General features: G+C 38.2%; 1 protein-coding gene across 5 annotated transcripts in view; it reads left to right on the top strand.

The window, feature by feature from the left end:
• Positions 1-1,870: 1,870 nt before the first annotated feature.
• The window catches only part of LOC129777732 (kelch-like protein 17), an 85,602-nt gene continuing 60,731 nt past the window's right edge, over positions 1,871-26,741 (top strand). The window contains exon 1 of one of the 5 annotated variants that reach the window (XM_055784188.1): positions 1,871-2,021. The gene's annotated coding sequence lies outside the window, so the exon portion shown is untranslated. The other 4 variants (XM_055784186.1, XM_055784187.1, XM_055784185.1 and 1 more) reach the window with 4 other exon arrangements.

Below are 26,741 nucleotides of genomic sequence, written 5' to 3'. Positions count from 1 at the left end.
GCTGCCATTATCGTTTCAAGTTTTCTCTTGATGCTCATCTATTCTGCAGGTTCTGCATCGTCCAATGGATTTTTCCCTCTCGTTGTTCAGCTACTGAAGTTTGAAGTCACGAACGATTTCATATGCCTGCTTGATCAATGCATTCCGTGACTTTTGATAGAAGGCGCCTAAGTCATCATTAATTATGTCACGACTAGGAATGGGCGCTCTTTAGAAAAAGATCTATCTTGACGAAACGATTTTCTAAACGGCGTAGGGATCGATCCACTAATTAAATCGGTACCAAAGAATCGATCTTTAAAAAATTAAACGTATTTTTTACAATTTCTTTATTTATTCTATATGAGAGTCGTCTTTTCTTCAAACGGTGAATACAAATTTTATATTTCTCTTCAAACATCAAAGACATTTAATTTTGTTACTCATTATGAAGGCCACTAAAAAATTTAAAGCTCAGAAATATTTCCAGCGTTTTCCAGGGCATTCATCTTGAAACGTCATGGAATTAATTAAATAAATTTATTGAAAATTATTACTAGAATTTTAACAACTGGTATTTGTTCAGAACTCCGCTAGCAAAAATCCCATGGAATTCGTTCGTGCTACACTGAAAAACAGATCCATAAAAAGTTTTTCTAAGATCGAAAAAATCGGAAGAAAAATATCGATTTTTGTGATTTTTTCGAGTACAAAAAATCGATCCATAAAACCGAAAAAAAAGATCGATCTTCTATAAATCGATCCAAGATCGCCCAATCCTAGACACGACCACGAGCAGAATGATTGTTCATATACGCGAACAAATCTGCCTATACAAAACGTTTATCCTTCCCTTCAGGGCTCCAAGCAGCTGCTTCGAAATTTCTGATGGTTGCTCCGATGGCTGTTCTAACATAAATTGCCGGTCAGGTTCATAAAGGGTGCAGTTCTTTCACCATTCAACAGCGATGAGAACTTTATTAGAATTTTTGAGAACCAATTGCTTTATCGCTGTCTGTTCTTCATCGGTGAAGCTTATCCTGTGTCTCGCCTTCAAATCGGGCAGCTCTGCAGCTGAAGCTCGGAAGTCCTAGAATCAACGCAACACTACCATCTTATTTTGATTCTCGAGTGATATTTCGAAGCGGCATAAAGGCAAATATTATTGTAAAATTTAAATTACCGAAATTACCGGTTATTGATGGTAAACTTACCGGTAATTCGGTAATGAAAAATGACCCGGTATTACCGGTAAAACCGGTTAACAATCCCTAATATTTAGTCGTTAAAAATAGGGCTCACACTCTAAATCATACAAATGTAACAATTACTGTTTCAATATACAGACGATCCATAGAACCCTATCAAACCAAATTTTAATATTCATCGGATTATTCCTGTGCAACAAGCTAATTACTGTTCATCCAAGCGAAATTTGCATACCATCCCATTCTATGAGATGCTCTGGGCACATAAGGATGACGTTTTTGTTTATGTATATCGTACATCCCCCCCCCCCCCAAAACAGCACATGCTTACAGACACAGACGCCGTTCCCTCTCTGGCTGTGTGTCTCCGAACCGGTTCGACGCGACAACAAGTCGTCATCATCAGTTGTTTTCGTTGTGGCTGCTGACGTTCCGCGAGCACATGCTAGACAAACCACCCGCGTCTCCACATCCTACTTGGTCTGCCTGATGATGACGGTATCGATGCTCTCCGAATCTGGTCGCTTGAGAGAAACGCCAACGGAGCGAGTGAAGATATATGCTCAGTGGAGAATTTTATCAGCCCCGTTGAAGGAGGTGGGAAAGGCCCAGCAAGGATATTGTCTGCGTATGCGTACGCTGGGAGTTTTCCTTTTCAGTCTTTCGGGAGTTTTCATCGAGTGAAAATCGGGCGTTGTATTTCAAAAGTGGTGTGAAAAATTGAAACTTTTTTGGCAATTTTCCTGGAAACATGAATTAAACATTGCGATTTAGTGAATGCTTTTGCAAGCTGAATATTCCTTGTACTGTTACTGAGTCGGAAAGACAACGATAGTTAGTATTCAAGATAATCTACGGTGGTGAGTTAGAGCAATTGTACTACTATAATAACAGTAGGGCTTATCGAGCAATTTAAAACAATAACATCATATAAAATAATGTATTGGAAATTAATTTAAAAATCGTTATCAGTTACCCATCAAATAATCATTGTTTACAATAAACGCAATTTCATAATCCCATAATACTAGTATTGAAACGGTTTCTTTTACGCGTGTATCTGTAAATGCTCTAACTCTTCTGTTCATACCAGTAAGTGATGACGTTACATTCACCCTCACAGGTGTAGAGATGTTCTCCCCCATAAATCCTAGACGAGTGCCTGTGGGTCAGTTCAAATGCAGGCTGGAAGAAATGGTCTGGAACGATGTCGCGACAGCGATTCCACATACAGCAGTTTGCTTCAGTATACAAAAATGTAGCTCACGGGCGAGGGGGATTTAAATATTAGATGATGTTGTCCATGAGCCCATGAGGTGAAGTTCATGAATGTGTCGTTTTTGTTTGTGTGCTGCGTACTAAGATATATTGATCTTGTGGACAAAGGAATGTTTGCATGGGGAGGCAGGGTGAAGAAGAAAAGTAGCACAAGTAGTGTTAAGGACAACGACCCTTTGCATACGAATCGGTATAATACACACAAATTCGTTATTAGTCGACGTTTCAACCGATGTGTGATACGACGTAATAACGTTATCAGTATTCTTGATGGTAGTCAGTGAAGCCACTTTGATGTTCATGGTCAATGGAGATCGTATACATCAATCAAATTGATACGTTTTTTATAAATAAACTGTAATGGTATCGGAATCGGGATTGGAGTTGAAATCGGAATCAGAATCTAACCATGCTCTTTTGTTGTAAAAATAAACCAAATTTGTTTGTTTAGAAAATAAAGAATTATTATTTCAAATTATACTCATTCTATAGATATGATCTTCACCCATGCTTAAAGCAATTTGAGTACCTCTCGCCTGAAGAAATTTTGGATTTCAAGATTAACCAGCTTTCGTGATAAATTTAGATGCATCGGTGAAATTACATTTGATTGATCCGACTGCGCCACTATTATCATAATTGAGGTGTTCAAAATGAAAAGGGGTTTAAGTGACTTGATCGATTCTCTCTTCATCAACTTTTTCTTTCGCTAATACAAAAATACTACAAAAATGTTCCAATTTGATTTTACTATAGAAACCGAATTTGTCAAATACAGCTTGGAATATGTTTGCAGCTATGTTATGACCGAGAAAGCCGATGAAGATAAAATCAAGCATGGCACTTACACCCCCTTTTTCTTTCCTTTTTTTTGGTGCTGATCTCAGCCCTATTCCGTATCCCGACGGATTTCCATTTCGTTCGAAACCGTTATTTCGTTCGAGTTATAATTTCGCATTCCCTATTTCGAACGTTTTGTCCATTTAATGTTCGAAAAGAAACAGAACTCGAACGAAATACAGAATGGAATTTTATCAAGTCGTTCGAAATATTTCGAATCGATCGAAATACAGAATAGGGGTGCTTATTCCTACTGTTTTCAACAAGAATTGTGAAGCAATGTTTGACAGACTTGTTATATAGATTTACAACCCATCCCTGCGAGACGGTAACTTTCCTGAAGCTTGACAGCTTACGTCGATAATTCCAGCCCACAAAACAGGCAGCTTCCATAATATCGAAGAGCTACTGCCCGATATCTATTTTGACTCTCTATTCAAGAGTTTGCTTTGTAGCGTACAGTATCCGATCTCTTTTAATATGAACATTATGATAAAACTATATGTTTAGGAGTTACGTTGAAAAACATTATCGCTACGTTTCGTATTAACTCACATGTCTTCAAATGTTTTTCAACGTAACTCCTAACCATATATTTTTACCATAATGATATATTTGGAAAAGTTGTTGAAAGATATAAGCAAATTCATAAAATTTCATGAACATGGTGGTATAACACTACAAACATATTCAAGGAGCCTATATTCTATCTTTTTTATCTATAAAAATGGATTTCTGTCTGTCTGATTCTTATGGACTCGGAAACCACTGGGGGTCGGGGAAGGTTCTCATGATAGTTCGAGCACCCTCCCCCCTCTCTAAGGGGGTCTGCCATACAAATGGAACACACATATCTGCATAACTCGAGAACTAATCAAGCAAATGGAACCAAATTTAGCATATGGAGGTCTTAGGGAACAATACATGTTTTTATGGTGGTTTGACACTCCTTTCCCCTCTCTAAAGAGGGTGGGGGGAAGGTGCTGAACAACTCCAGAACTAATCAAACAAATGGAATCAAACTTAGCATATAGAGGTTTCAGGAATCGTTAAACGTTTCTATGGAAGCTCGACACTCCTTCCCCCTCTCAAAAGGGGGGCTCCCATACAACTGAAACACAAATTTCTACATAACTCGAGAACTAATCAAGCAAATTGATCCATATTTGGCATGTGGAGGTATTAGGAGGCACGTAACGTAAAAATATTACGAAAGAGCCGAGGCAATTTTCAATTTTTGCTGATGGTCAGCTATTCTCCGCTGTGAGGCGATGCGACGAAGCATTGTCATCAAGAAAAATCACTTTGTGTTGCGTTTTTGGATTATTCCGGTCGTTTTCCGGAAAGATTGAAAACGACTCGATTAAGTGTTCACAACCAACAGTTTCACCGGTTTTCAAAAGGCCATACAAGATTAAACTTCGTTATTCCCTGAGAACATTGCCAGGTTCCAATGATAGTTGACTCCTCCAGAATGCGGGATGATGCTGCTTCGTTTCGTGGACGAATTGTGTTCCCGAATGGCGAAAACTGCTTTCCCTCAGGAAGGTTGTCCCAATGGTCTTGCTTCCACACTTCTGCCCCGTTAGTCGGTGGATAGAAATCGTGTCGTCAGATGGTATCGCTAACACCCTCAAGTGTCTGTGGCTGGCACTCCTCGCGTACTTTAGCTCCACAGCTGTCCGTGTCTCAAAAAACTTTCCTTTTCTCAATTCACGTCTATATTGCTTTCTATCTTGGACCTCAATGCCCGATCCAAGGAAGGAAGGGAGGTTTTGTATCATAGAGACTTTAATTTTTTTCAGTTCATAAGTCTCTAGCCTTGAAAAAGGCCCTTGGAAAACTTTACTCTACTCCAGCACTATACCTCCTCACTCTTGCCTTGAGAAAGGCACTCGATCCCTCGCCGTCCAGCTCGTCCAGCAACGATGTTGTCCAGTCGGTGTCCACGCAACGAATGGCCCGATCCAATCTTCTTCTTCTTCTTTGTTTTAAAAGGCTTTAAACTTTGCAGTTCATTCGCCTCTAAGACCGATCCAATCGTTTCCGCTTTCCTTTTAAACTTCCTTTTCCCTCCTCGTTCTCCGTTCTTCTCCTCCTTTCCCTCTGTTCAATCCATCCTTCCTGTTTCCAGTTACTGTCAGAGGCAGTGACAGTGACAGCTGGGCGGACCTGTCACAGAAAAAAACAAATTTTCTACTAAAATAAAAACAAACACAAAGTTCTACTAAGACAACATTAAATTGTTCTGTATTTCGACGGTAACAAAAACACAACATTTTCTTCTTTTCAAAGCGATTTGGTGATCTGTATCTCGATATGACCGAGATCCCGAGATCAACTCACGATCATTTCCGCTCGGGATCCTTGAAATACATATGTATATTCACTTTTGACGTAGGACTACGTCTAACCGGAAGATATAGGGAGTGAAATGGAAATCTAGGCACTGAACAAGTAGGAAAAAATGCAAGATTTGGAACGCTTATAACTCGAGCATTTCTCAATAGATCGCAAAGGTTTTTGCATCAATTGATAGGAAATATATCTACGCATCTATCATAACGAATAACATTTCATTTTACTTGAGATAAATAATTGAATAATTGTGAAATATCAAGCATTGTCCAAATGCACTATGTGCCCATTTTTGATTGGTCCATTTTGTGCTCCTCAAATCGTGCCGACCAAAACGGGCAACCAGAGCAGCAGCGAAGTAGAATGAAACACGATTGGAAAGGAAAAAGAAAAAAAAAATGAACGAAACATTGGTCGCAGTCTCACACATGAGTAATTCTCGAGCTAGCCAGTCAGCTTAAAAATCCCCGCTCCGCTTCCGTAATGATCATTCTCATCCAAACCGTACACCACATCGGTTCGCATCACAACACATCAACAAACCAACCCAAGCAGCCATGTCTGGACATGGTAAAGGAGGAAAAGTGAAGGGAAAGGCAAAATCCCGCTCGAACCTTGATCTGGAGTTCCCGCTCGTGTTGATCTGGAGTTCCCCGCAAGGGTAGCTAGGCCGAGCGCGTTAGTACCAGTGCACCAGTCCACCTAGCCGGCGTTATATAGTTTCGGCCGCCGAAGTGATTGAGTTAGCTGGCAAAGCTGCTCGCGACGATAAGAAAACCCGCATTCGGAACAGAACACATTCGGTTCGGTGGACATCAAGTCAACAGGCAGTTGCAGCGAGAGGCGAGTGGCAAACGCAATCGCAAAACGGCAGCAGGTAGCAGAAGAAAAAACAGGAAGTGGGTTATATCTATGGTATAACCGCAAGGGTGACGTAGGACTATCGTTGATTTAGAGATCATTTGTTTGAAGTTGAATCTAAATTCATTCTGAATGAATGAATATTTGGGGGACTTCGAAAACGAGAGCGTTACGTTGGAGGCACAAGGTTTTATGCATCCAATATTGGATACGGAAATATCCTACTGATGGGGAACAATAATCTTCAGAAGCTATCCTGTTTATCCCCGGTCACGATCCGATGCAGGAATAACTTTCTTCCTGGCAATCAAAATTTCGTAAATGTTTTACCGGTTTGCTTGTTGCTTGCCGGTCAAACCATGTGGAACCTATCTTCCATTCATTAGGATCTTTTCGTGGCTTATAAAAGTCCAAAAACAGTGGATTGGTCAACATTCACTTTCTCTGCGAGTTATTTATTTATTATTTATTTATTATTCGAAACCATCCGACAATAAGTCTTAATGGTAAAAAAAGGAACTTAGATTGGGAAAAGCCACCTTGAGCAAACGTTAAATTCGAACTCAAAGCGGCATAAAAACCCAATATCCTTTCACAATGGTATACAAAATAAAATGACATAAAAACTAGGCGAATAACAAAGATGGATAACAATTATGACAATACTATACTACGCATACATTTCACAGTTGCACACAAAATATTCTAAAAGGACAATAAATTTCCACGACGATTATATTCTAACGTCATCTGACGAATAGGTTCTTGAAGACCATAATTAGTGCGATGCGCATCAACCCGTAGCAGATGTTGGTTCCGTCGAGGCCGAAGAGAGCAGTACAGCTGAATTCGCGACAGAACAGCAGGGCAATCAAAGCATCCCGATAGGATTTTATGAACGGTCTTAACGGTAATATCCTTGCGTCGCTGCTCGAGAGGAGCTATGCCAACTAGCTGACAAAGATCCTCATAAGGTGGCAAATTATCATTATTTCTCCAAGGCAGCATGCGGCAAATTCTACGAATGAAGCACTTTTGTATCCTTTCAATTCGAAGTATCCAGTACTCATAATGCGGATTCCAAACAACACAGCTTGTCTCAAGGATGGAACGAACTAATGAACAATAGAGAGTTCGTAAAGTGCCAGGATCGCAAAATTCTCTACCTATTCGAAAGATTGTTCCGAGCTGACGGTACGCTTTATTGATGATGAATGTATAATGTTGTCTAAACGACATTGGGCTGTCCAAAACAACACCTAGGTCCGTCACGTTATCACTTCGCTGGAGTAACGAGCCATTAACGCTGTAATCGAAAACTATTGGTTGTTTTTTTCGGGTAAAACTGATAACAGTGCATTTCTGAATGCTGATTGTCATATGATTAAAGCTGCACCATTCCGCAAATAAATCAATCAAGCTTTGAAGTCTCAAACAGTCTCTGGTGGTCTCAATTGGCAGATAAATTTTTACGTCGTCAGCGTAGCATAACCTTGTTCCATGAGGCAATAGTCGGGTGATGTCGTTAACGAACAGCGAGAATAGCAAAGGTCCTAAAATGCTGCCTTGCGGTACTCCGAAACCATTCTGGAACCACCTCGATTGGGAGGAACCCACTCTCATGGAAATTATTGTTTAGTTTGGCCATCGTTTTCCAAAAAGGTTTGAAATTTAGCGCCTTCAAACACTTTCAGTGGTTTTTCAGGTTCCTCACGTCAAAATTATCACTTTTAAACTTTTTGAATCACTCAACATTGTGATACCCCATCACTCGCCGTATGCTTTCTCCAACATTATGTGCATATTAGTTTAAGGTGAAGGTGGAAGCTAGCCACAAATGGCTGCCACAATGGCGCTCATTTCTTTCATCTCCCTCCCTCACTCCTCGCCCAAAAATCAATAATTTTGCGAAACAGTGTGAAGAAAATGATCGTTTTCGCACACTTCCCATCAGGTAATATCAACCAAACTCTAATCGATTACTCACAAGATATTAAATTTTCATCTGCCGTCGCACTGTATAGAGAAAAACGTCGGAAAACTCGAGCAAGTGCTCTGAAAGTTAAATTTTCTTTTTTCAATCTTCGGCAATGGTTTTGTTTGTATTGGTGAAAGCATCGTTATTTTTTCGACACTGATGCCAGACAACATAATCGGAACAGCTAGAAAAACCACTCAATAAAATATTATTCGTGAGTCATAGCGTTTCATGTCATAAAAATCAATAGAATAAAATTGTGTTGATATCAATACAATCATTGTTTTTACGTTTAATGGGTCTATAATGTAAGTTTTAGCGACTTTAACATTGGGTAAGAAAATTGTATTGCAGAGCTCGGAACACTGCCACGACTGCCTATGCTTTCAAAAACAGAAAAGCATTACATTCAATCAAAATGTCTCGGCCAACGAAGAGAAGGGTTAAGGCTCTCCAACGTGAATATGTGGAAACAATACGACCAACGAAGGAAAATATTAATGAATTATCAGCATCGAGTTACTATGCGGAAGAACTAGTTAATATCAAAAGAGCCCCATTTCGCATGTGTTATGAATTTGCTCATGTTACGCTCGCGTATAATCAGAATTTTACTTCATACGCAAATGCACCTTCTATATATATTTATGTATGCAATTGTTCATCGGAACATTTTGTTCATACATCTAACTTCAGTATTGAATTGTTATTTTTTTTTTCAAATGTATTCAAAGACTCGTATCAATGAAGCACCACACAGTCTGATAAGTGAATTGATCTGTTTATGTGTGCTTTGCTCTTCTCTCCAGCCATTGTAGTAGTATAGGTAAACCCTCGTGTAAAAATGGGGTAATAGTGTTTGTGAGAGAAGAGCAAAGCACACGTAAATAGATCAATTCACTTATCAGACTGTGTGACGCTTCATTGACACGAGTCTTTGAATACATTTGAAAAAAAAACAAATAACAATTCAATACTAAAGTAAAATGTATGAACGATATGTTCCGATGAACAATTGCAAATATAAATATATTTAGAAAGTGCATTTGCATATTTTTTTTTTCCAAAATATATTTTTTATTAAGGCACATGTGGCGTTAGCCTGACGGGGCCGGAAGTCCAATATTTTGACAATTTTTGTCTTACAACTATGTTAGTAATATGTAACCGATTACTCGCGGTTGGCTCGAGGTTAGTATTACAAGTGTTCTCATAATTGGTATGTTGCAGTCTTCGATGCTCTATACGTGTGCCCGACACGGGCTACTTCCTATTGGGATGCAGCTGACCATTAATCAGCAACGCTCCCTAGTCTGTACCCCATATCTAGCGTGGTGCGTCTTTCTCGACTCGAGGAATCCAGGATAGAATGGTCACTAGCCGGCGCAATCATCAGTTCGTGTTCAGAATCATTTGCATATGATTCTGATTATACGCGAGCGTAACATGAGCAAATTTATAACACATGCGAATTGGGGCACTTTTGGTATTAACAAGTTCTTCCGCATAGTAACTCGATGTTGATAATTCCTTAATATTTTCCTTTGTTGATCGTATTGTTTTCACATATTCACGTTGGAAAGCCTTAACCCTTCTCTTTTTACTATTTAATACTTATCCGTTTACTGTTTTTGAAAGCATAGGCAGCCGTGGTAGTGTTCCGAGCTCTGCAATACAATTTTCTTACCCAATGTTAAAGTTGCTAAAACTTACATTATAGACCCATTAAACGTAAAAATAATAATTGTATTGATATCAACATAATTTTATTCTATTGATTTTCATGACATGGGACGCTATGACTCCGGAATAACATTTTATTGAGTGGTTTTTCTAGCTGTTTCGATGATGTTGTTTGGCATCAGTGTCGAAAAAATAACGATGCTTCCACCAATACAAACAAAACCATTGCAGAAGATTGAAAAACGAAAATTTAACTTTCAGAGCACTTGCTCGAGTTTTCCGACGTTTTTCTCTATACAGTGCGACAGCAGATGAAAATTTAATATCTTGTGAGTAATCGATTAGAGTTTGGTTGATATTACTTGATGGGAAGTGTGCGAAAACGATCATTTTCTTCACACTGTTTCGCAAAATTATTGATTTTCGGGCGAGAGGTGAGGGAGGGAGATGAAAGAAATGAGCGCCATTGTGGCAGCCATTTGTGGCTAGCTTCCACCTTCACCTTAAAGCAAAAAATCAATAAAGGCACAAAACCAAATTTTTTTCAATAATAAAAAAAGTTTAATGGGTGCATAGAAACTTCTGATATTTTTATACAGATTTCAAAAACACAAAAAGAAACTATCGGTATGACCTTTACATTGGTATGCAACTATTTTCGATTTTGATTGAATAGACCTGATACTTGATTAAAAAGCATGAAAACTTTACATAACAAATCGAAGTCTAGAAATACGTTCTATGATGCTTTCAAAATGGATTGGTGCTACTACTGGAATGCTACTGCAAATCCTAATAATATATCAACATTGAGTCAAACCTCTAGTTTTGTGCGTTATGGAAGTTATTGGGGGTGGTCTTATGGGAGTAGAACAGAGTGAACTAAATGCGGTATTTTATGCGGTATGCTGTATTTTCAAGCACCATGTGATAACACCATGATAGTATTCGATTGACGGCCAGTCATGTCACTTTGGAAAAATCATTAGAAATACGAGTCAAGCATTAATCGATTGAATTGGGGGTCATTTTTAGCTATCAGGTATTTGAATACCATACAATATCAGAGACAATTCCATTGTGAATGGCGAGGGATTTTTTTTCATTTTATTTAGTACTTTTATGCAAAATCACTCTAAACAGATATGAAATCACCACAACGTCGGTTTTGAAGCGGTATTCAATAAGAAGTTGAAAAGAAAATAAATGAAGAAAAATACGAAGTCGAATAATATTAGACAAAAATGACAACTTTCCACAAACACTTTTTTAACATTTCTATTTAAGTTCATTTTTTGGTAACCAACAATATGCCGTGGTTCATGTTTAAGGCCCAATGATCAACCTAAAAATTTGACCTACCAAATAATAATGAAGATATATAGTCGCCAAATCGAACAAGGCTTTCAAGATGGACAATCCTATCGCAATCTTCCGGCGACTTTTCCATTAGCTGAACAATAGAAAAGAAAACAGCTTTCTTCCCTTGCTGCCCTTGTATGCTGTAAGCACTCTACGGGGATCAAGCATTTATACGAATACACAATGCTGGGTGGTGGTGGGTGGATTTCTCCTCCTTTTTTCTGTTTGTAGAATCGCTGCCCAAGAGTGCAATTTCGTGTGGAGAGTTTCTCTCCGGTGAAACGCGTGCTTTTGGGCTCATCGCAACAACACCGTGTACTCTTGGGTGGCCTGCGAATTCTGCATGTATTTAGTAATGGTTCCTGTATGCGTGTGCAAACGTGCTCCATTGAGGGAAACTCTGCTTAGAGGCAGCTATATTTGCAGAATTCAGCTCGAAGCAACTACTCAGTTGACAACAGCAGCTCGCTAGAATCGGTCACGAATCGGGGAACAGTACCTACCGTTGTTAGAAAACTCTGATCAGTTAAATTCGGTGTTGAGTTAAAGTTAGGGAGACGTTGCCTCATTGTACTGAAGCGCTTTCGTGTTTGAAGTGTTGAAGATTAAACCACCGAGCGCGATACGGGAAAAAAGCCGGAGGTAATTATCGTACAGAAGGTGGAAATGATATACATAAATATTGGCGTGTACATTATTCGAGCCGACAAAAATAAGTTTCGTACGATATAGGAGAACAAGCCGGGGTTGAATAACCTCCCACGAGTGTTGACAGCAGGTTGAATCAGTGTAAAGTGCAACAAGGGGCAATTGAAGCAAATTCAAATATTTGCTTGTTTTTTTTTTGTGGATTCGTTTCACTCTAGTTGGAGGGAACGATTCAGTTCTAGTGACAGTTACTAATTGAGTTATCGGTTGTTGACTCAAGCTTTGATTGGTTAGCAGCTCTGCTTGTGCCAACAGAGACGACATTCGCGTAATATAATTCGTAAGTAAAGTTTGTGGAAATTTCGATGATTTATTTAAAAAAGACCTAAATGGTTATTTCAATGTAGAACAACAGCTGCTTCTTGCTTGCTGGTTAAGCTTAAATTATGTAAGTCAGCGTAAAGTTTGTGTGTAAGGCAATCATAATGAAATTATGTCCGTCGTTCCAGAAGGTAACAGCTTGTCATATATTTTAGCAAAATAGCAAGATGGTAGCCTAGTTTCACTTCGACCAAAAAAGGTTCGTTGACATTGAAGAAATTCGAATATCATGCTTCATAGTGATAAATGAGATGAAGGAAAGGAATCTTCATAACGTTGTCATATATTTAGTCACCTTGCTTAAAAACCATTCTTTCGATAAATAATTCATGAGATTTCATATCATCCTCTAAAAAGTACTCAAAGTACACTGGAGTCGCTTTTTACGCGAGGGATACGTGCCGCGTAAACAAAAACCGCGGAAATTCCAAAAATCCGCTAAAAAAACGCGTGAACTCCAAAATCCGAGTAAATTCCAAAATACGCGTAAAAAAACCGGGTAATTTTCAAAATCCGTGTAAAAATCTAACAAACAGTGAATTATTAGTTTAAAATTCAACCCAGCGTAAAAATCAGCGTAAAAAACCGCGTGAATTCAAAAATCCAGGTAAAAATAAACCGCGTAACTTCCAAAAAACGCTGCGTAAAAAAAACCGCGTGAATTTCAAAATCCGCGTAACAAAACCGCATGAATTCCGAAATCAGCGTGAAAAAACCGCGTGAATTCAGAAATCCACGTAAAAATGAACCGCGTAACTTCCAAAAACCGCGTAAAAAGCGACTTTAGTGTACTGCGAGACTTCGGCTTTGCAATTATAGAAACAAATGTAGGCAAAACCAATATGCTGTCTTCTTTTTATCAGGTGTATACATAAAACCAGAATTCGCACAATAATACTACTATAAAGTGTTAAAAGTCATACAACTCATCTTGGATTTTGGCTATTAACTAAAAAATCCGCTTCCGATTTACACAGAAGGTTGGTGAAAGCTTACGGCGAGCATGTTTTCGGCAAATCGTAATGCCATAATTAGTTGATCGGTGTTCAATCAGACCGGACTAAGTAACAAAATTACGATTTCGAGTGAATCGAACTCAAATTTTGAAGCTGTGTAGTTTTACTGGCTTCCAATTATTCTCCCAATTGTTTTTATACAGCTCTTAGCTACTTTTTATGAAGGTTGTATAATGGTATTATGAAAAAAAAAGTTAAGGATTATAAAAAAGAGACCACGGTTGAATTTGAAATCGACCATGAAAATTTTTGTAAGGTCAAATGTTCACTCTCTGGTACTTGTTCCACACTGTCTGAACAATATATAATAACATATTTGATCAAATTTTATATAACTATGAATTATCTGAAAAGCATATATACAGGGGAACTATGTATTTCGATACTAAAACATATTTTGTACCTTTAAACTATCCCGAAATACTACTCGTTTTGTGATTCCGGATTCTAAATGAATCAAGCTTTAATCAACAGTACGAAGGGAAATATCATAAGAAAGGTTGGCTTCGTCTTCTAATTGAATTTATTCATTAACCATATCAAAACAGCAACACAATAAAGTAATATAAGCTACGTTTCTGAGTTCTTTATTATGCTTCGATATAACGTACAATTCGATACAACGTACAATTTTGAAAGTGAAATATCGTAGTTACCCTGTATTGCGTTTTGATACGAGTTACTTTTCCGTATTAACTGAAGGCCGAAGGGAAGAATCTTCTGATGCGCAGAAATCCAATATTCGCTTTCTAATCGCTATGGTCATATGCACTTGGTCCACTCTGACTGCATAATATTATCAGTTTTTGCTGATCAGTCAAAAGTCAAAATAAATTTATGCCATAAACCTGACTGTATGCAACATAAGAGTGATCTGATAAATGTAGAATGTAGGTCAAGAAATTCTTGACTGTTTGCTACTATTAACTCTTTTTTTTTCTTATTTTGTTACTTAATCCGGTCTGATTGAACCAGTTCAAAAAGTATGAAAGGCGTAATTTTGATTAGTGTGAAAACCACCGTAAGTGAAGACGTAAGTTGAAGACGCCAAGCTGCAAACCTTATTGGGCAAATTTGATGTTGACCAATAGACCGTTTCTTGATGTTTTAAAAAAAGGATTCCGCATGATTTGACTGACAGTTTTGCTTGCCAGATACAAAGTGAAGTAATTCCTGCATCGGATCGTGACCGGGGATGAAAAATGGATATATTTCAAGAATCCCTAACGTACACTGACCCAGTAAATATCGACAATGTAGTCTGATTACTGGGATCAGCGAGGTGTATTCTGGAACGTCCTTTTGAAAACCAGTGAAAGTTAATAACGAATGTTATCGAAAACAATTATCAAGTTGTACTTCGGTATGTTTCAAAAACGAACGGGAAGGCAACAAAAAGAGATTTTTCTTGATGACGATGGAAACGTTGAGCTACTCAAACATACATTCGGTTCATTCACCAGACTTAATCCTTCAGATTATCATTTGTTTCCATCGATACGACACTCACTTGATGAGTAACTCTAAATTTACAAAATATCCGAAAATTGCTCGATGACTAGTTTGGCTCAAAACACTAAGAATTCTTTTGGCAGGATGTTCATCAATTGCCTGAAAATATGGAAAAATGGGCAGTTTACAATGGTCATTACTCCTTATAATTCAAACCACGATCATCATTATTCAAATCAAAGTTTCGCTCCAGCAGTCTTTCTCAATGCTGATGTCAGACACAGCTGTTTTGCTCGATACAAAAGAAGAATAGATGATAAATATTGCATACAGTGATACAATTTTGTAGCAACACAGTAAGTACCGTTGTAATTGCGGCGTAGGTACCGTGTCGATTTTCATGCTGTCCGATGGAGAGTGCTTCTCTATTTTTGCACCATATCATTTCTGTAATTTAAAATATTTTGAAAACAAGAGCGTTACGTTTCGGGTGCAACAACTTGAGCGATAATACCTGAAGGTGCATAAGTGATGTTTGTTACTTATAGTAATAAAAACTTTTTTTGTAGCACAATAATCAATAATAAACAATGGTGAAAGCACAAAAGTCTTCAAATATACTTGAAAGCTCATTGAAGTCAAGATTTGTCAGCGATTCATGTCGTCATGTCGTCGAATGGCCGTGAAAGCCAACCTCAGTTTAAATTTTGCTACGTTCGTTCACGTGCAACATTCTTTGCCCTTCAACATGCATTCTCAGAATATGCAATGCAGAGCATGCACTGACGGACAGCGGCAAAGCAGAAAAAAAATTATAAATGGGATGAGCCAGACCGGTTTTCCTATCGTTATATGGAGATTGATTGTGTATGATTGAATCATACGTACGAAGTGTTAATTTTGGGCGTTTCCATACCGATAACAGGGTGTGCGAACGACTATGTAGTCGCCTCGGGCGCACTGTGTCTAATACGAGAAAAATATTGGCGATACATACTTAGAGCGCTACGTGCATTGATAGTAAGGACTTAATTCTCGTTTATTGTTCTCGCAAGATCCAAGATCCAAGAATCATGAATCACCCATCTTAAACTGACTCAACAATACCACGCAAATCCATTGGTCCTTTTTAAGACCACCAAAACTTTCGACTGAAAAGTTATATTGAAAAGTTCCATGCATTCTAAAATCATTTTCGTAGTAATCGTAGGCGAGTTGATTTTTATAATTTTTTGTTGAAAGGAAGCTTCTGTAAATTTAGTAGCGTGTTCATATTTCTTGGTGTAATGATAATGATTTTTTGAATAATAGAAGCTTTCTCAGCATCTCAGACTTTCTCAGTTCATTCGCCTCTAGCCTTAAAAAAAAAACAATTTGGAAAACTAAACTAAACAATATGTGGAAAATCTCGTTGTCGCTCCCGTCTGGTCTCTATCGGGATGGCTGATAAATCGCGAATGACTTATTGTTGACTCTTTCCAAATGATCAATTAGTTTACGTAAATTAGAACATTGTTTCCGTAGCAAAATAGCGCATTTCAATCCGAATGTGAAGAAGGTATTTTTCGGCTTTGAGAGCTGTGTTCTTCGGTGGAAACCGAAAGAAAAAAAAATTCTCGCAGCGGTTGCGGTCAACCGAATACATCCAATTCGGTTCGGGATTCTTATAGGGTTAGGGGGGGCAAATTGGTCATGGGGGGCAAAGTGGTCACCTGCTTGCTTGGTAGTATTACTATTGACTATTGACACCGTATTGATAGGCATCTTATGTTTGAAGAATTTAATGAATTTTGAGTCACCCTGTACTTCAGTAGAGCTGTCACATGTCGAAATATAAATAAAAACAGAAATTTGCCCCCGATAGACATTCGGCCATAGCTCTGTGCGCATGGTGTCTAAGGAATTTCTCGTGAAATATAGTTTATTCAATCTCATATATTGGACAAATCATCAGTTTGGATCACTGTTCAAATATTCTAGGAGAGGTGAACAGATATTTTGTTTAATCTCAGATTAGCATAGAAATAACTTTGATGTTTGGGGGCAAAGTGGTCATAGGTGAATAACGACTTACAATGTTCTGTTTACTAAAGCTGATATACCGCATCACATTCTGCTCTTGAAGAAGATCCTTTTGTGGCTTTGACCCTGGATGAATATGCCACGCCAACTAAACCAAGCCTCATTATGCTGAACGTTATATGTTTCTTACTACGTTTTTGTATGCATGAGAAAATTTAAATTGAGACTCTAGGTGAATAGGCCTAGCTTATTTCATACATGTACCTATTATAACAAATATGATTTGAACAAATTTGGATGAAAAAAACGCATAAATCTATCCCATTTAGCTTGATATTTGCGAGTGACCACTTTGCCCCCACTAGGTGACCACTTTATCTCCAAGCAAAAAAAAGTTCCATTTTTCACCTTTTTTTTTTTCTAATGATGAAACGTGTACTATTCTGAATTTTTATAGCAAAAGCCGTTTGCTATCTTGAAGAACAATGAGTTGGACTATAATATTCTTCGAAAAACGGGATTTAAATCGGTATGTGGGAGCTGGAAATGGACAAACTCCTTAGGGTGACCACTATGCCCCCACTTCCCCTACAGTTCTGAGTGTTTTTTGGAACGTTGAATTTGGCAGCCATGGAAATGTAGTTTTGCTAAGAGATACTGAAAAACTACTTGGATACTCAGTAAGTTCAGTGTTTAGTGTCGCTCTAGATAGCGAACAATTTACAGTATATGTTAATTCTGATATTTATTGCTTCGCAAAACTCTCGCGCCCCAGTTAGTGAAAGCATTTATTCATCGGCCCTAGTCAGTGCTCTCAGATGTTTGCACTAAAGAGTCTTGTTCGGAATTGCGACTATCACTAAGCGGTGAATCTGGGGTTTGAAACGATTTCTGGAACCTTTGAGTTGCTCGTTTGTTGGTTTTCGAAATTAACAAGGTCGTTGTGGTCGCTTTGAATATATATTCTCGACTGATTAGATCTTGTTCTGACTGTGGTATGTATATAAGTCTACCATCAGTATAAAAAGCGTGTAGATTACACGAACAGAACACAAATCAATAGGCCTTTAAGTAAGGTGGTGTAGCTACCCTAACCTATAACCGAGATAAGCAAAGAAAGCGTTGCTTTGGATCAGTAGCATAGTGTGCGGGCGGCAAACCCGGCATTTGCCGGGGACGCTGACCCTTTGGGGCGCCAAAATCCAAGAATATTCAATAGCAATTTTCCCCCGTATTATATTTCAAACGGCGAGTGGTAATAGCGTTGAAAAGGTCAATTTGTTCCGTCTTTTTTGTTCTCGCCGATTCAACAAATTCGAACAAACACAACAGTGCCACCGAGTACGGGACTGAAGTTTTACTGAATCTAATGAATGGATTTTAAATTTCTTTGTCTTCTGGACAGTGGCGTCGAGTTGATTTGCACTCCCACCCCCCCGCCAGAAATGCATAATTTATATTCATCCAATTGCTTCATATGAGTTCGGTTCCTTCTGTACCCCTAAAACAGTGTACCCGGGGGATGTCCAATATTAATGTTAATAGTCTACAATATTAACATTAAAAGTATTATCAACAATTTTATTGATGCAATCCTCACAAAGTGAAGCATAGCTGATAAACTTGTCTCATAGCACAACCGTTTCCTCACACATGTTTTCATAAAAACATTCAGTGTTTTTGGAAAAGCCCTCTCAACGTTAGGGTTTCCACACGAGAGACAGAAGACCATTTTTGGTAAATAGTTCTGTAACCTATCCTTCCTGGAAATGCTTCAGTCGTTCATTTTTTCGGATCATAATGAGCAAACTTGTTGCTTTTGTTGCTAGCAATATTGTTCCAGTGTCAAGTCTGCTGGAACTTCACTGATACCTCCAAAATTCGTCAAATATCAAAATAGTCAATAGTCAAAAGCTTCTCGAATCGTTTTCCAGCCGTTTCAATATTTGTAAATTTTTGAAAAACTTTAACGAGTTTTTTTGATTCCATCAATCCTTTGTAACTACTCATCAACTATCTACTCAACTATCATCAGCGATGGAGATCAATTCACGGTCGGAAGCCTGACTCCTCTTCATCTATACAATCTCTGCTCTGCAAGAAATATCGGGCTATTAACACAACAATGATCATATCAGCTGTCTCCGCTGTCCGGTCTAACTGAAGAATGGATCAGAAAGAATACTCTCATGCCTTAATGGCTATTGTGTATCTACAATTCATATATACGATAAACATGTACATGTACACGATTAAATCCGGTTCTGTAGCATCTGAAACGTTAACGAGCCTAAATAAATAAACAAATGGGATAACAAAATCCTTCGATGAGCCGTGTGAATGTGCAATCCGAAGTTACAAAATTTCAAGAGTTTTTCTTCTCTATTTGGAAAGTCCAGTTGCAGCTCGCGGACACAAGAAGAAGTTTGTTCAAAACATTTCGTTCATCAGTTTGTTCATTCTCTGATTTTCAAAGTTTTTCAAGGTAGTCGACATCCCCAATAATATAATGTTTGTTTGAGGCGCCATTTTCATAATTTGCCGAGGGCGCTGTCTACCCTCACTACGCCGCTGCACTGCTTTGGGTGAATCTAATTCCTTAACAAGTCTCATTCTTGAATTTATAATTGTGTGGTCCAACGTTAACAATACGGTAGTGTCTTGGACACCACCCTTCTTTATTCTTTTTGCGGCCCGCGACACTATGACTAACTTATGTTTGTGGCCCCCTTCAAAAAAGGCTTTACCATAGATGATATCCAGATCAACCATACCAACAAAACGATAGACCCGAACCATACAAAACCATACAAAACGATAAACTTGAACCAAATATTATATGTTAGTCCTGCAGTTTGAGTTGGAGTGTTTTCATGTTGTCTAGTTGAATCACAGATATTGTCACAGAAAGCTGTCGTGATTGACCCATACGTTAGTTTCTCGAGTTAGTAATCAACACGTTGAGCCCCGCGTCGGTCCCTAGGAGCCGACATTAAGCTTTTTGGCGTTGACTGACTGGGACTGACGGTTACCAAATTAGAAAATAAAAACATATATGGTTTGTTTTCGGATGTATTACAAAATGTGACTACTTCCCAGTCGAATTTCTGACTATTTCCTTTTTTAACAATAAATATCTTTGGGAGCTGGGACCGACACTGATATTGTGCAAACGCACTTGATGCGGACTGAATGGAAAGCGCAGCAAAAAAAATCGGGGCTCAACGTGTTAAATAAATAAATAAATAAATGTATAAGGACAGTAACTGATCTATTTTCAGTATCTTAATAATAAATGGGCAAAAATTTGATTAGCTCGTGCGTAGCATTATGTTTGAGGTTAATAAACCTAAACCAATTTCCTTCTGCTCGGGGCGTGAAAAGGGGGTAAAATTCATTTACTCCCAACATCATTCATTTCTGGCACGATGAAGAGACCTCCTTCAGACGCTTACCACCCTGGTCACGTTCGACGTATTATGCAATTCACACGATCCCTTTCTTATTCCGTCGGATATAATTTTCACCAACATGATGTTCGCCCTCTCACGACGTTTCGACGATCCGATCCGGTAAACTCGATTGCATTCCATAAATCCAGATAGCTATATTATTTTATTCGATTTCGCTCAGCCCGGCGAATGTGATACGGCGGCGACCCATCTGTGTGCCTCCAAAATAACCGATTGCTTTATTGAATTAATTGTGTACACATGTGAGAAGACCCGCTTATCGCGAACCCCCCCGTGCGCGCTGCCATTGCTTACGGTGTCGACGGCGACGTCGAGAATGGTCTATACACGTCATTGTTTGTCGAGGGAACATTTACTCTGCACACCTTTTCGTCATTGATGGTTATTTTCCTGTTCGGTGTGGCACGAAGACTGGAAAGTGTTGACGTGGGGTGGTTCCTATAGATCAGGGGTGGCCAAACTTTTGGGCATTGCGGGCGACTAATTGTTCAAATGTTAGGCTGCGGTCTACCAACATTGACTGTAAAAAAAAGTCATGAGAAAATGAATTAAGTACTAGAAGATAGAACAAAGTTTTAACACTTCTGTACTCGCACGCATAATCATAACTCGTAAAACTCGTGCGTGTTTGTGTAGCCTTGCTATTGTGTATTTTACGCGTTATTGATATTTATTCAAAGTAAAAAACATACAATTAACTGAAAAAAATCCTGAAAAAAAATTTTGTTCAACTTCATTCAGTTTCAATAGTCATTTAACTCAGCCTCCTCAAAAGACCTATTATAGGAGGGTTAATTAAAAGAAAATCTTAGGCCATACTAATAAATATTCAATGATAAATTATTCTTCAAAACAAAAATAATTATCGGTTACTTAAAAATAAATAAGTTTTGTTTTCCTGTAAAGTCCAATCAATCAAGTTTAGTTTATAAGGAAATTGTCATTTATGAACATACAAAGCATTTATTTTTCATAAAAAATACACCCAAGATGATTATTATATTCCTCAATTACCAAGAGGTATAAGAACTAGAGATGAATCGGATATCTGGTAACTATCCGGCCAAAAGTTGCTATCTGGCCGGATACCGGATATTAAAATAATTCCAATAATTTCTCATTAACACAAGATGAATTTTTTTTTCAAAATTAGGTTCATATCAACTCATAACATTAATTCATTAACACTATTACTTTTATCATATTTTTTTAAACGATCGATTACGATTTGCTTCGTACTCCAGGCTAGTTTCGGAGAACAGTCTTCCACTGTAAACACTCCTCAGTCTTCAGAATGCAACGCAGCGCTGATATGTAACAAGTTTTTTATACTCAGTTGAGTTCTCACTCCTTGTATACACAGCGCTCTGGCGAATGAACACGCTCCGAAACACATATCAAATGTTTTGTTGTCAATATCGTTTTTGCACCGAATGTTTCGCCGTGTTTCACGCCGTATTTTGCGTCGTATTTCTATACCTGTTTTACATCGCACTTGAATCTAGTTTACTTTCTCTGTTGAGTTATTTTTCTCCACACAACCGCATACGGTTGGTATGGAGGTGCGTTGTTGTTTTTATGCTTTGCTTAGAACGAGCGAGGACAAAGCGGGCGCTAGAATTTGATGCGTGTGTGTGTATAAAATGAAGCGCGCATCACACAATTGAGAAGCGATGTTTAGTATCTGATTTCTGCACTGTGTTCTTTCGGCGCTCTCTTGTTTATGAATTTGACACAACCCGTACCAAGAGAGAATACGTGTTTGTTATGAACGCGCGCTGATGAAAATTAAACTCAAGTACAGCGCAGCGTATGTTTTCAGAAGACTGACACAACTGTAAGGAGCTGAGGGATAAACTGTATTGCGATCGATTCGAAATGTTTTCGCATTACAGTCGATTTCGTTGGCAATGGATTTTTTTCAGTGGAAACGGACTACCATTTTCATTTGCCACTTCGTTGAAACTGTTTCAAAAGAAATCATGAGCTTCGCGTGTGAGATTTAATTCAGTTTCGTCTTATTTGCTTCGGTGGATTTGATTTGTAGTGAATTAAGCCTCAGATTATCAAAACAGTTGTAAGGTTTAATTCAGTTTCGTCTTATTTGCTTCGGTGGATTTGATTTGTGGTGAATTAAGCCTCAGATTATCAAAACAGTTCCAAATTTTTAAATATCGAATGAAAATAATTAATTGATGTAAAATAATTGCATAATGAAAACCACGATATCTTTGGGGTATAGGCTTCATTTTAACATCATTTACATGTATCGATACAGCCTATAATTTATAATATTGAACATTTGCAAAAAAGTGGCAGTCAAAACTAATGACAAAATGTTGGCAAATTCTGAAAAAAAAACAGTTTTTGTAGTTTTTTTTTTCAATTATTCTGTTTGATGTTGTCATGCATGTCAAATGCTAGAAAAGGTTAGAATCTACAGTAAATAGATTGAAAAACATGATATTTCATGCAAAAATCTTCATTAAAATTAGTATTGAAGTAGTGTTCGGAATATAAATTAAGTTTCTACGCCTGATTGAAATTCCGAACACTTCATTTTTAAATGTAAATTTACAAAACTTTAATGTTATAAATAATTGAATAATCAAAACCCTGTCATTATTTGTGTTATAACATTCCAATTTTGGAAAACCAGAACCCAAAAACAAAAAAAATTATCACATCTCTGATTTTTGGATATGTTATGTAAAAAAAAATCTCAGTTTTCAAGAAAAAATTTGAAAGAATATAGCGCTCTTGCATTGCAATATTTACATTCTCCACAGCGTTCGCTCTCATGTTACAGTGTTGGTTCTCTGCAGTTGCATTGCGAACGATTGTAATGTGTGTCATATCCAACGAATCTTGAAGAAATTCCTATTCGATTGGTTCGCAAATAATCAAAATTCGTTCGCATAAAAAATAGTTTTCAACGTTAACATTATTTCATAAAAACGAGACCTTTCATCTGATTTTGCACCCTAGAACCGTTTGTTACTGTTTAGTTAGTGTCTTTTTATTGAGTTCTATGTTATTGTCATCTTTTTTGTAATAGGTTTCAATAAAAAATAGTTTTGTTAAGTAGGAAAGTAGATGCAATTAGTATGAAATTTGCTTGTAAAACCGGGCGAAAATGGTGGCGTGTCGACATGGTTAGGGTCGCGAGTAAGAGTCAGCGATAATATGGACAAAATAGACGCTCAACCACTTAAAATGCAATAAGTAAACTCAAGGAAGAATACGTCATCAAGGAAGGGATTTTTTTGGATTCAAGCATGGTGTGTGACGGACGTTTTTTTCAAAAGTTCGGAGGAAAAGCTTAGCCGCTGTTCCATCGACGAACTCCTGGTTGACCGGCACACCACTCGAGCTAGTGGGCCACCACTACGTCTAAGGACCAGCGGCAGCCCTCTGACCAGGTTGGCCATAATCGTAGAGGAGGGCCCCTCTCGACAGTGCCACTCTGGCTTGTCGATTGCCGTCAAAATGGGAAAGACGCCGACCCACGGTCAACCTTTACGTGCCGACCTGCCGTGGGCTCCAGCACTGCTGGAACAAACATCAACCGCCTCGTTCGCGCCACTAAAATAGCCAAAATCGTTAGCAAATGAAACAGAAATTATTGAAAAATAAGCATAAGAATAATTTTGATCGCGAAGCCCCTCATATTGCTCAGTAGTAAGCTGATCCGGAGAACCAGTTCGAGGGATCTCTTGCTACTGTGATCTTTTCCGGGTTGACACAGTAGAAAGTCACAACCCATACTGGAAACATTAGTCCTATGTCAAAAATTCTGTTCGAAGACGAACGAAACTTTTGTTGAGATTGTATTTGTTGGTGTTATCACCATCTGAGAGTTCGGGGTTTGTTCTAATCATATGCTAATCGATTTGCTATTGAATTAGTTGGCAAAAATTGTGTAAGTCCACAAAATCTTTGAACAAACAGAAAGAAATCGATTCTTTATTTCTTCCCAATTTTGTCCACTACATCTACACACAACAAGATAATAATTTGTTCGTAAAATATTTCAAAATTTGAGTGTTTCAGCTCAAAAATGATGTACATCCCATATTTATGCGTTCATGCTATTTTTTTTTCCAAAATATATATTTTTATCAAGGCTCATATGGCGTTAGCCTCACGGGGCCGGGAGTTCAATACTTTGACAAATTTTCTTATTATCTATGTTAGTAATATGTAACCGATTACTCGCGGTTGGCTCGAGGTTAGTATTACAAGTGTTTTCGTAATTCGGATGTTGCTGTCTCCAATGCTCTGTACGTGTGCCCGACACGGGATACTTCCTATTGGGATGTAGCTGACCCTTAATCAGCAACGCCCCCCTAGTCTGTACCTCATATCTAGCGTGATGCGTCTTTCTCGACTCGAGGAATCCAGGATAGAATGGTCACTAACCGGCGCAATCATCAGTTCATGTAGAGTTGTCATGAGCGGTACAACCTTTGGCTCTTGTTGAATGATCAGTGGACTGCACAATCTTAGGTCCGTGTATCTGTAAAGAGTGTGTGTATGCATTGCCGCGACTAAGTAAAAGTTTATCGATCGGATAGGAGGGATATAAAACGGGGACACAACGAAGGAAACATCATTAAACGTTGACATCGGCGTTTCTGAGGAACAGGTATAGATGAAGCAGAAGATCCGGATCACGGCTACCTAAGATATCCCGGACGGGGATCTCCGATTGTCCGCCTTGTGCTCTCAGTGCTCTAGAGAGCTGAGAGCGAGCGGTATGGAACCGGATACACGACCAGACAACATGCTCGATGTCGTGGTAGCCATCGCCACAATCACAAAGATTGTTTGCTGCGAGCCCAATGCGATAGAAATGCGCGTTTAGGTTGTAGTGATTAGACATAAGCCGAGATATCACGCGGATGAAATCACGACCTACATTCAATCCCTTGAACCATGCACTCGTCGAGACCTTAGGGATAATCGTGTGTAACCAACGACCGAACTCATCTCCACTCAACATGCGCTGCCAACTTACGAGCATGCTATGTTCAAAAAATTGTATTTTAATGGTATTACGGTCCGGTCCGTAAATTCGGATAACAAAGCAGAAACACACATATTCATTTTTCAGACCACTTTATCCACACCAAATCTATAACAGAACAGAATACAAGCTACACAAAAAACCACACTTATGGGGGTATTCTACTGTAGAGACACGAATTTTGGACGTTTCTCCGAGCTCCGTAAAATTAAAAGAAAGAATATTTTTACTATCCATTATATCATTATTTGTTCATCTATATTTTATCAAAAAAACAAAAATTGAACGGAGAAAAAATATTCATAACGAGAATAGTGTTGAGCTGATGAAGTGAGAGGGGTTAAAAAAAGTTGTGCCATGGCGTACACGATTCCAGCCCATCCGATTATCTGAAACAAAAAAATCGAACAGATTCTGAAACAGTAAAGATGCCGCTATCACATGAACCTCGGATTTTTTTTTCGGAAGAAACAAAAATTGATTTTTTCAAATTTCTAGACTAGAATACTCCCTTAAAATCCCGCAGCGAAATCCTAAATCCGCACCTGGAAAAACAAGCATAATTAATACTTTAAACATAACAAGAAGTACTTACTCATTTCGTCAGGAACTTCCGGGATTATTCATAGATTATCGTTCACGATTCACTTCAGCACAAAACAATAACATTGCAGAATCAAAACAATAACAATCGCATTGTCTTAGATTGGGAACGAATGGAAATGAACCTCCAAACAAAGCTCCATTGTTTATAGCGAATATTCTAGAATACCCGAGCAAAAATGCAACAATAGAATTTACTGTAGCGTGTACCGTATAAATAGGGCACGAAATGTTCAGTACTTTGTTCAGTCGCAGATAAACCATCGAAGTAAAATAGTGAAATAGGTTCTATTGTTCTATTGTTCTGAAAATTCAAGTAAAGTGCGAAAGTAAGAAACAGCGTAAAGGGTGTGTCACATCAAATTGCATCACGGAAAAAACGCTGTAGAAATTTAATTTTTAGGAATTATATCTTCAGCTTTCGCTTATAATCAGATAAGAGTGTATAGATCACGTTGGCCATGCTTCACTATCAATTTTTCGTAAATTTGGAAAAATGTCGTCGAACGAAAAAGAGCGTCGTGAATTAATCCTGTGCACTCATTTCGAGAATCCAGAGTTGTCACATCG

The sequence above is a fragment of the Toxorhynchites rutilus genome, chromosome 3 (genome assembly GCF_029784135.1).
Source record: "Toxorhynchites rutilus septentrionalis strain SRP chromosome 3, ASM2978413v1, whole genome shotgun sequence".
NCBI lineage: Eukaryota > Metazoa > Arthropoda > Insecta > Diptera > Culicidae > Toxorhynchites > Toxorhynchites rutilus.
Note: the sequence above shows the minus strand (reverse complement) of the source record. Positions and strands in the feature narration are given on the sequence as shown.